Genomic DNA, 12,375 nt, shown 5'->3' on the forward strand with positions numbered 1-12,375 from the left:
AGATGAACAGTGCAGAATTTAGAAAAAAATACATGCATTAATGTAGTTTGGCCCCGTGTCATTTGTACCCCCTAACTACCTTTAATTTCCGGCTCCACCATTGGCAACATGGGAGATCGGTGGTCGTCTATGGTGGGTAGGTGTCCTACCCATGCGAAAGAACAACTATGTTCTATGGTGGAGTACTGGCTGGGGTGACTATCAAAAGATATATTTTCAAGATGATTTTTGAAACATCGCTTTGTTGGGGAACATAGTAATTTCAAAAAAATTCCTACGCACACGCAAGATCATGATGATGTATAGCAACGAGAGGGGAGAGTGTTGTCTACGTACCCTCGTAGACCGTTCGCGGAAGCGTTATATCAACGCGGTTGATGTAGTCGTACGTCTTCACGTCCGACCGATCCAAGTACCGAAAGCACGACATCTCCGAGTTCTGCACACGTTCGGCTCGGTGACGTCCTCGCCTTCTCGATCCAGCAAGAGGGGTGAAGTAGTAGATGAGTTCTGGCAGCACGACGGCGTGGTGACGGTGTTGGTGAAGAACAATCTCCGTAGGACTTCGCCTAAGCACTACGAAAACTATGATGGAGGATAAACTAGAGGGGACGGGGCTACCGGCACACGGCTTGGTGTTTCTTGATGTGTCTTGGGTGCTAGCCCTACCCCTCTATTTATACGTTGAGCCTTGGGGTCGAAACTTGGAGTAAAAGCCTCCACAAAGTCGGTTTCACCCGAAAGGCAAGAGTCCTTCTCGGACTCCAGGGCCAGACGCCAGTGTTCCTGTCGTCTGGACCCAGACGCCAGGGACCCTGGCGTCTGGCCCCTGGACTCCGCAAAACTTCCTTTTGCGCTTTCCAAAAACCTTGTGGGCTTTCCCCTTTGGCCCAAATAAAGTGTTCTCGTACCCAAATATTTCGGGAAACATCCGGAACCCCTTCCTGTGATTTCCGGAACCCTTCCGGTGACCAAACACTATTATCCCATATATCAAACTTTATCTTCGGACCATTCCGGAGTTCCTCGTCATGTCCGTGATCTCATCCCGGACTCCGAACAACATTCGGTCATCAACATACATAACTCATATAGTACTATATCGTCAACGAACGTTAAGCGTGCGGACACGGGTTCGAGAACTATGTAGACATGACCGAGACACCTCTCTGGTCAATAATCAATAGCGGGACCTGGATGCCCATATTGGCTCCTACATATTCTACGAAGATCTTTATCGGTCAGACCGCATAACAACATACGTTGTTCCCTTTGTCATCGGTATGTTACTTGCCCGAGATTCGATCGTCGGTATCTCAATACCTAGTTCAATCTCGTTACCGGCAAGTCTCTTTACTCGTTCCGTAATACATCATCCCGCAACTAACTCATTAGTTGCAATGCTTGCAAGGCTTATAGTGATGTGCATTACCGAGTGGGCCCAGAGATACCTCTCCGACAATCGGAGTGACAAATCCTAATCTCGAAATACGCCAACCCAACAAGTACCTTTGGAGACACCTGTAGAGCACCTTTATAATCATCCAGTTACGTTGTGACGTTTGGTGGCACACAAAGTGTTCCTCTGGTAAACGGGAGTTGCATAATCTCGTAGTCATAGAAACATATATAAGTCATGAAGAAAGCAATAGCAACAAACTAAACGATAAAGTGCTAAGCTAACAGAATGGGTCAAGTCAATCACATCATTCTCCTAATGATGTGATCTCGTTAATCAAATGACAACTCATGTCTATGGTTACGAAACTTAACCATCTTTGATCAACGAGCTAGTCAAGTAAAGGCATACTAGTGACACTCTGTTTGTCTATGTATTCACACATGTATTATGTTTCCGGTTAATACAATTCTAGCATGAATAATAAACATTTATCATGAAATAAGAAAATAAATAATAACTTTATTATTGTCTCTAGGGCATATTTCCTTCACGCTTCATGTCCAAATGAAAACTTGTTCTGACCTTTATTGGTCGTGTTGAACAACGAAGAACTTGTGTCGTTACCTTGTTAAAGGGGTTGTCTCGTTGTTTGATGCATTGGCCTTAAGTGATTGATTTCAGCAATTAAGATGAAAATCCTCATCCTACTGCTCACTGGACAATGACAACACAAGGACATGTGTACCTCTTCTTGAAGGAGCTGTTGCGGAAGAAATCGACTTAGTGTTTTATTCGTTTTTTCTTCTTGAATTGGTACTGCCGATGTTATATAGTCTCAGTCAGTGCTATATTGGTGAGATCTTTTTTTCGATAAAGGATGCTTTTATTAACTCAAAATGTAGCATCGAGCGGATACAAAACATAAAGAGCGACACCCGGCTTCTGCATAGCTAAGATGCACACAACCATCAAACAAACAATCTGACAAAAAAATATAAAAACGACAAAGTGGCAACAGTAAAGCCATATGGGGCCGAAACTATGCCTATGTCGACGGAGAAGGTGGATCGATTCGGAGATTATGCTGCCACCCATGTTGGGTAAAAACCTCCCTGGCCACCCGCTCCAACCGCATACACACCGCCTTGAACAGCAATTGGTACTCCGTTCGGTGCAGAGTAGACCACATACGAAGCCAGTGCGTACAACGGTAAATATCCTGCACAGGAGAAGAGATTTTGTCATTAAAAACACAATCATTTCTACATAGCCAAAGCGACCATAGTAAGGCAGACGCTCCCACCCGTATTAGCGTACTAAAAGTATTTGGTATTCCATCAAGCCAGTGACCATATATATTGGTAACACTTGTTGGTGGATACAAATTTGACGCTATTTGGATAACTGACCATGTAGAACGCGCAAACTTGCATTAAAAGAAGAGATGTTTGATTGTCTCATCATGAGTACAAAAACTACATTTCTTGCTTCCTTTCCAGTTGCGTCGAGCGAGGTTGTCTTTAGTTAGCACAACTCCTCTCCGAAGATACCACATGAAAATCTTAACTTTTAGTGGCATCTTCGATTTCCAGATTTGTTTATTATTGGCCACTGGAATCTCTATGTGCGATAGTGCACGATACATAGAGTCAACTGTGAAGGACCCAGATGTAGTAAGATTCTAGCGAAAGACATCCCGACCTTGTGTCAAGTTAATCGAATCCAAACGGGATAGAAGATGTTGCCATGACACAAGACGGGTCCCAACCAAATCCCTCCGAAATGATATATCTGGCGGAGAAGTGGTCATCACGTGCGCAAGAGTATCGTTCTTATCGCGTACAATGCGGTACAAGTCTGGGTACTGTTCTCGGAGAGTGATATTTCCTAGCCACTTGTCCTCCCAGAAGCGTATCTCCGAGCCGTCCTTTATCGCGAAGGATCCGAAACGGAAAAGATGTTTCTTTACCGCCATCAGACCAGCCCAAAAATGTGAGTCACCGGGCTTCCAATAAGCCTGGGATAACGCCTTTTGGCCTAAATACTTGTTGCATAGCATAGTTTGCCAAACACCATCCTCAGTAAGAAGTTTGAACAACCATTTACTGAGTAAGGCATCATTCTTGACCTGGAGGTCCTGAACACCTAAGCCTCCTTGGTCTTTCGGTCGGCAAATGATGCTCCATTTGGTTTGTCTATACCTTTTCTTTTCACAGTCTCTTTGCCAAAAAAAAATCAGGATCTGAAGTAATCCAGTCTTTGCAGAACCCCTTTGGGTAGTTGGAAAAATGAGAGCATGTAGAGAACCATGTTGGTGAGAATAGAATTGATCAAAACTAGTCGTCCTCCAATGGAGAGCAATTTTCCTTTTCAACTGCTCAATCGTTTCTCCAATCGTTCTTCAACATGTTTCCACTCTGCATTAGTGAGACGCCGATAATGAATCGGAATTCCCAAATATTTAATTGGGAATTGGCCTTGTGCACATCCAAACAAGTCAGCATATTGTGCAGCCGTCTCCTTGGCTTCTCCAAAACAGAACAATTCACTTTTATGAAAGTTGATTTTGAAACCTGACATTTGCTCAAAAGCTGAAAGCAGAAGTTTCAGATTTCTCGCCTTATCAAGGTCATGTTCCATGAAAAGAATCGTATCATCGGCATATTGTAAGATAGAGAGTCCTCCATCAACAAGATGTGGCACTACTCCTGCAATCTGACCATCCTGTTTGGCACGTTCAATCAAAGTAGCCAGCATGTCAGCGACAATGTTAAATAACATTGGAGACAGTGAGTCACCTTGACGTAATCCCTTTTTCGTCTGGAAGTAATGGCCTACATCATCATTGACTTTGATAGCCACACTGCCTCCAGTAATGAAATTTTGGATCCACTCACACCATTTACCGGAGAAACCTTTTATTCTCCGGGTCTGCTGTAGAAATGACCATTTGACTTTATTATATGCCTTTTCAAAGTCAATTTTCAATACTACCCCACTCATGTTCTTCCGGTGCATCTCGTGAATGGTCTCGTGAAGGATAACTACTCCATCGAGTATATTTCTTCCTTGCATGAAAGCCGTTTGGTGAGATCTTACATTAAGATTTTTCTTTCTTTCTTATTATACATGTTAGTCATTTGATTAAGAGGGTGTTTGTTTCCAGGGACTTATTGGTTTAGGGACTTAAAAAAGTCCCTATAAGTCCCATCTAAACCAAACAGGAGGGACTTATAGAGACTTAAACTGGTGATTTGGGACTTACTCCCTCCGATCCCATTTAGTCTGCGTATAACTTTTTCCCGAAAAATCCGGAATGGTCTGCGCGTTCGGTTCAGCCTGTTTAGGAGGGAAGTGAAATTGCGCTGTGTTGCGTTTAGGAGGGAACTTGAATTGTTGGCGCTATACAGTTTTGATCGAAGCAAAAATCTGTGGAAGATCACATCTCTTTTGAAGAGAAGATTGCTATCTCTACTCGAGCTGCTCATAGGCCAGCGTCACGGCATGCACGTCGTGTGAGAGAGAGAGATAGACAGCCATGCAACATGCAGAGAGAGGAGAATGCGGGCGGAGAGCCAATGGGTTGCATGGGGGCATTTATTGCTGCTTTGCTCCTCCGGTCCACGCGCATGCGCAGAGGGGCATTTCTGTCCATATAGCATGCAGCGAGCCCACCTCTTGGTATCCGGGTCTGCTCTTAGGCGCAGACAAAAAAGAATCGGAGGGACTATTAAAAAAGACTCTCAGGGAGGAACTTATAGGGACTTATAGTGGTGATTTGGGTCTTTTAGCATGTCATTTAATACAGTTTGTCTAATTCACATCTAGATGTTTTTTAAGGATGTCACATCTAATCTCTTAACCCTTGGATTTAACCTGCTGTAATTATCGTGCAAGTTTTGATTCGCGTCGTGCACGTCCCGCATCGCTCGCCCGCAAGTCGCTGTCACTCGGGCCGTTGCTTTTTCTTTTGTTGGTCCGGCCTCTTGTTGCACGGGCGGCTTAATCTTTTTTGTTTTTGTATTTTCTGGGCTGTGTTCTTTTGTTGGTCCGGCCTTTTGTTGCACGGGCAGCCTGTTCTTTTTTGTTTTTGTATTTTCTGGGATGTGTTGTAACAATTCAAAAGGCTATCTGTTTTTATGTGCCTATATAATGTACGATATACAAAACTAAAAATATATAATGTACGATATAACACTCGTTGGTTCACATCTCACTCTTTTTCTGCCCAGTTCATGATTTTTGTTAGTACGTGAAACACTTTTTGATGTGTGCAAACATTTATTAAAATTCATGAATTTTCTTTTTGTCAATACTTATTTGAATGTGTGATTTTAAAATTGAAAAACATTTTAAAATATATTTGAATAATTTTAAATCAGATTTGTTAAATCTCATGAAGATTTCAAAATGTCTTATCTAAGTTGTGGTTCATCCGACCTATTTATTTTAACTTTTTACGGAAAACTCACATCTAGATTTATTTAAGGATGTCACATCTAAATCAGTGGTCATTGGATCTTTTTTTGTAATTCTCGTGCAAAATTTATCCCGTATCTTGTTCGTTGCCCCTGACGCTAGTTGCATCGTTAGTTGTTCTTTTTTTGACCCGTTTTTTGTTTCTGACCCGTTATGGTCATCACGCCGGGGAACAGGCGGGCCGCTTTTTTCTGGTTGTTTTTGAATTGCAGGGTGTGCTTCAGATGTTCATGTTAGATAGAAATTTATTCGTGTCTGCTTCCCTTTTTTTTGTTGGTGTGTGTGTCCGCCTGCTCGATTTCTTCCTTTTCGAGCTTAATTTTTTTGTCTACTATATGTGTTGTATCCGTTCATTGTAGAAATTTTATTTGTGAGCTCTTTTTCTAGCTTCTTTTTCCTTCCATTCCGATTCTATGCTTTGTGTATATACATGGCGTCGATGCATGTTTCTCGTCCGAGTCAGGTTGTTTTACTTTTGTTTTTCCTTTCCTTTTTTCCACTCTTCCTTTTTTGCTTCAAATTTATGAATTTTTAGAATTCAATTGTCTTAAATTCATGGTTTTTGTTTCCATTTTTATTTTTTTTCATTTCCTTTCCTTTTTCCTTTTTCTTTTTTAACCATCGACTCGCAACAAGGGGGGATGTTTGTCGGGGCCCGCAATTGCATGTCAACCATCGACTTTCAACTAGGGAGAGGAGTGTGTTTGTACGGGTCCCAGTTACAAGTCAACCATCGACGTGCAACCAAGGGAAATGAGTGTGTACGGGCCCTAGTTGCAAGTCAATCATCGACTCGCAACTGGTGTGGCGACGTCTGTGTGTGTTTGTGAGGGCCTAGTTGCATGTCAACCATCAACTTGCAACTAGGGGGCGTCTGTGTGCATTTTGTCGGGGGCCCAAGTTGACGCGTTGCATGTCAACCATCGACTTGCAACTAGGGGATTGTTTGTAGGGGCCCCAGTTGCAAGTCAACCATTAAGTTGCAATGAGGGAGAGGGGTGTGTTTGTACGGCCCCATTTTGCAAGTTAGCCATCAACTCACAACCGGGGGTGGCATTTTTTTAGGGTCGCCAGTTACATGTCAGCCATTGACTCGCACCTAGGGGTTTTTTTGTAGGGCCCCGGTTTGTTTTTTTATAGGAGGCCCAGTTGCAACTCAACCATCGACCCGCAACTTGCAACTAGGGGGCGTGTATTTTTAGGGGCCCATTTGCATGTCAACCACCACCTCGCAACCAGGGAGGGGAGTGTGTCTATACGGGCCCTATCTACAAGTCAACCATCGACTCACAACTGGTTGGGAGATGTCTGTGTATTTGTCAGGGGCCCCAGTTGCATGTCAACCATCGACTACCAACTATAAGGGGGCGGCGGCTATGTGTGTTTGTGGGAGGCCCTAGTTGCAGTCAACCATTGACTATTGACTATAGGGGGCGGCGTCTGTGTGTGTTTGTGGGAGGCCCCAGTTGCATGTCAACCATCGACTTGCAACTAGGGGGGTGGTTAGTAGGGCCCCCAGTTTGAAGTCAACCATCAACTTGCAACTAGGGGATGGGAGTGTGATTGTACGGGCCGCAGTTGCAAGTCAACCATCGACGCGCAACTAGGGGAGGGAGTGTGTTTGTACGGGCCCCAGTTGCAAGCCAACCATCGACTCGCAACTAGCATGACGACGTTTGTGTGTGTTTGTTAGGGGCCCCAGTTGCATGTCAACCATCGACTTGCAACTAGGGGGCGTCTATGTGTTTGTCGAGGCCCCCAATTGTATGTCAAGCATCAACTTGCAACTATGGGGTTTGTTAGTAGGGGCAGCAGTTGCAAGTCAACCATCAACTTGCAACTAGGGAGGGAAGTTTGTTTGTACAGGCCCCAGTTGCAAGTCAACCATCGATGTGCAACCAGGTGAGAGGAGTGTATTCTGTACGGGTCACAGTTGCAAGTCAACAATCGACTCACAACTCGGGGTGGCATTTGTTTTTTTGTAGGGGCCCCAGTTACATGTCAGCCATTGACTTACAACTAGGGGTGTTTTTGTAGGGCCTCGGTTGCAAGTCAACCATCGACATGCAATCCAGGGGTGTTATTTGTTTTTTTGTAGGGGTCCTAGTTGCGAGTCAACCATCGACCCGCAACTAGAGGGTCGTCTATTTGTAGGGGCCCAACTGCATGTCAACCACCGACTCGCAACTAGGGAAGGTAGTGTGTTTGTTCAGGCCAGATTGCAAGTCAACCATCAACTCGCAACTGGTGGGGCATGTTCTATGTGTGTTTGTCGGGGGGGGGGGTTGCATGTCAACCATTGACTATCAACTAGGGGCGACGTCTGTGTGTTTCTCGGAGGCCCTAGTTGCATGTCAACCATCAACTTGCAACTAGGGGGTTTGTTTGTAGGAGCCCCAGTTGCAAGTCAACCATCGACATGCAACTTGGGCCCCCTACCCTTTTTGTCCCAATTGCAACTCCACCCTCGACACACAAATGAGAGAGTGGACATCCCTTTATTGTCCTAGTTGCAAGTACACTCTCGACATGCAACTAAGAGAGGGGATTTTTTTGTCCTAGTTACAAGTCCACCCTTGATACGCAACTAGGCCCCCCTACCCTTTTAGTCCCGATTGCAGCTCCACCCTCGACATGCAACTAAGAGAGGGGACATCCCTTTTTTGTCCTAGTTGCAAGTCCACCATCGATACGCAACTGGGGCCCCCATCCTTTTGTCCCAATTGCAGCTCCATCCTTGACACGCAACAAAGAGAGGGGATGTTCCTTTTTTGTCCTAGTTGCAAGTCCACGCTGGACACACAACTGGAGTCCCTACTCATTTTGTCTGAATTGCAGGTCCACCCTTGACACGCAACTGAGAGAGGGGGCGTTTCTTTTTTGTCCTAGTTGCAAGTACACCCTTGACACGCAACTGAGAGAGGGGACGCCCTTTTTTTGTCCTAGTTGCAAGTCCACCTCGACATGCAACGGGGGACCCTACCCTTTTTGTCCCAATTGCAGCACCAACTCGACATGGAACTAAGAGAGGTGACGTCCCTTGTTTGTCCTAGTTGCAAGCACATCCTTGACATGCAACTGGGGGCCATACTCTTTTGCCCCAATTGCAGCTCCACCCTCGACACACAACTGAGAGAGGGGACGTCCCTTTTTTGTCCTAGTTACAAGTCCACCATGGACATGCAACTGGGCCCCCCTACCTTTTTGTCCCAATTGCAGCTCCACCCTCGACACGCAACTGATAGAGGGAACATTCCTTTTTTATCCTAGTTGCAACTACACTCTCGACACGCAACAAAGAGAGGAGGCGCCCCTTTTTTGTCCTAGTTGCAAGTCCACCCTCGACACGCAACTGCCCCCCTACCTTTTTTGTCCCAATTGCAGCTTCACCCTTGACCCGCAGTAGAGAGAGGGGATGTTCCTTTTTTGTCCTAGTTGCAAGTTCACCCTAGACACGCAACTAGGCCCCCTACACATTTTGTCCGAATTCCAGCTCCACCTTTGACACACAACTAAGAGAGGGGACGTCCCTTTTTTGTCCTAGTTGCAAGTACACCCTCGACACACAATTGAGAGAGGGGACACCTTTTTTGCCCTAGTTGTGAGTCCACCCCGACACGCAACTGGGCCCCCTACCCTTTTTGTCCTAATTGCAGCACCAACTCAACATAGAACTGAGAGGGGGTGGTCCCTTGTTTGTCCTAGTTGCAAGCACATCCTCGACATGCAACTGGGCCCCCCTGCCCTTTTTGCTCCAATTACAGCTCCACTCTCGACTCACAACTAAGAGAGGGGACATCCCCTTTTTGTCCTAGTTATAAGTCCACCATCAACATGCAAATGCCCCCCTACCTTTTATCCCAGTTGCAGCTCCACCCTCGACACGGAACTGAGAGAGAGGACGTCCTTTTTTGTCCTAGTTACAAGTTCACCCTCGACACGCAACTGGGAGCCCCTACCCTTTTTGTCCCAATTGCAGCTGCACCCTCGACATGCAACTGAGAGAGGGGGTGTCGCTTTTTTGTCGTGGTTGCAAGTCCATCATCGACATGCAACTGGGCCCCCCTACCCTTTTTATCCCAATTGCCCGACCCATTTTTGTCCCAGTTGGAAGTCCATCCTTGACACAGAACTGGACTTAATCTATTTTTGTCCTGGTTGCAAGTCCACCTTCGACATGGAACTGCATGCCTGCAACGAGACTACAATTAGGGGCGGGAGGAGTGTTATCGGGCGGTTGTACCCACATTTTAAAAAATATTCATGATTTTTAGTTTTTATATTATTTGTAAAAAAATTCATGAATAAAGTCAGAAAATTGTGATTTTTTTGAAAATCATAAATTTTCCAATTCTTGTTTTTAATTACATTTATAAAATCGTGATTTTTTTAATCTGAACTTTTTTAATTTCAGGAACATTTTTCTATTTGATAAACTTTTTTGAATTCGTAAACATTTTTTGAATTTTCTATGTCCTTTCTAATTCACGATTTAACAAAAATTTGCATATTTTTATTTCACCAACAAAATCAAAAATAATAGAAAATATATGTTTTGCCCTTAGTTGTATTTGACTGATGGACGGCAAGAAAACACAAAGTGGAAATAATTACAGAGTAGGCTAAGGAAAAGGCTTTGGCGAGAATTACGGCGTGTCTAGCTGCATCTACATGGGGTAGTTGCTCGTTGATTAATAGTTGAGTGAGAGATGTAGCGTGCTTAATTACTAGACTAGAGGAGGTAATTAGCTATGTGATGATAGCATGCTCGTTGAATATACGAGCCTAGCTGCTAGGTCTAGGATTCTAAGCGAGCAAGTGCACGTACATTTTCTTCTGAGGATAACGAGTGTACATACATGTTTTGAAAAGAACCATCGTGTAATTGGGCCTCCCAGCCAGCCGTTCCGCTTGGGCCGTCCTTGTTGGAAGGAGGCCACGACCGCCCGCCCGCTTCTCCAGCGTCGGTCAACACGGTTGCGCGTGTACTGATATCGGATCGAAGGAGGAAAAACAAATAGGGAGCGTCTAGTGGGCGGCCGGCTGCCCACTAGCGCGATGGAGCGGCCAGTCATACATGCGCGAGCGGCTGGCCTAAAATAGACATGCATGTATGTAATTTTTGTCCGCTAGCACATGTATCTTTTAGCATTTAATACATTCACACCGGTCACAGTCAGTTGGAAAAAACAGATTACATATGCATTTGTTTCGGTTTTCAAAATTTTCAAAAAGCTATATCTTCCAAACCGCGCGTCGGAATTAAGATTCGTTTTCACCGCTGGAATCCTCGCGACGTGCTCTTCAAAACTATATCCCGCATGGGGATGTTTCGACGAACTAGTCTTCCTGCCAACTAAACATCAATGTGTGTGCAACTAGACTAGATTGCCGCGTCAACTGAGCATATGTGTGTGCCAAAAAAGTCCTGCCAACTAAACATCAATGTATGTGCAACTAGACTAAATTGCCACGCCAACTGAGCATATGTGTGTGCAACTAGTGTCCTGCCAACTAAACATCAGTGTGTGTGCAACTAGACTAAATTACAAGCCAACTAAGCATATGCGTGTGTAATTAGTCTTCCTGCCAACTAAACATCAATGTGTGTGCAACTAGACTACATTACAAGCCAACTAAATATCAATGTATGTGCAACTAGACTACATTACAAGCCAACTAAATATCAATGTGTGTGCGACTAGACTACATTACAAGAGGAGGTTGCACATCGACTTTCGTCGAGGCAATAGACTAGTCGCACATCAAAGTTGTCGTGGTTGCTAGGTTGTAACCTCATACGAAGGCGCAGCTCCAAACATTAGTTTTGGAAAAAAATTGCACGATGTAGTAATAAAGTTGCACAATGCAGTAATAGAGTTGCACTATATAGCTCCAAAGTTGGCATCGAAAAAAATTCGTCAAAATATACCCATGCGGGATCTAGTTTCAAAGATCTCACCTGTATACAACTTTTCTGCACCCTCATGGTCTATGGATGTGCATTTTTTCACCATTCAACAAATTCATGTCAGTGAGATGTGCAACTTTATCTGTTGCCCTGGCCAACTGCCTAGCAGATTCTGTGCAACTACTTCTATTGCCCCTGCCAACTACTTCCAATGACCGTGTCCAACTGAAAACAACTATATGTGCAAGTAGAACTACTATAGATGCCAACAAAAAATGATCGTCGTGTGTGCACTTTCCAATGACCGTGTCCAATTGAAAACAACTATGTGTGCAACTAGAACTACTATAGATGCCAACCAAAAATAATTCTTGTGTGTGCAACTTTTCAATGATTATGTCCAACTGAAAACAACCATGTGTGCAACTGGAACTACTATAGATGCCAACAAAAAATGATCACCGTGTATGTAACTTCCGAATGACCGTATCTAACCGAGAACAATTATGTGCGTAATATCTAGAAGTACTGTAGATGCCAACAAAAAATGATCGCTGTGTGTGCAACTTCCCAATGATCGTAT

The sequence above is a fragment of the Triticum aestivum genome, chromosome 1A (genome assembly GCF_018294505.1).
Source record: "Triticum aestivum cultivar Chinese Spring chromosome 1A, IWGSC CS RefSeq v2.1, whole genome shotgun sequence".
Lineage (NCBI taxonomy): Eukaryota > Viridiplantae > Streptophyta > Magnoliopsida > Poales > Poaceae > Triticum > Triticum aestivum.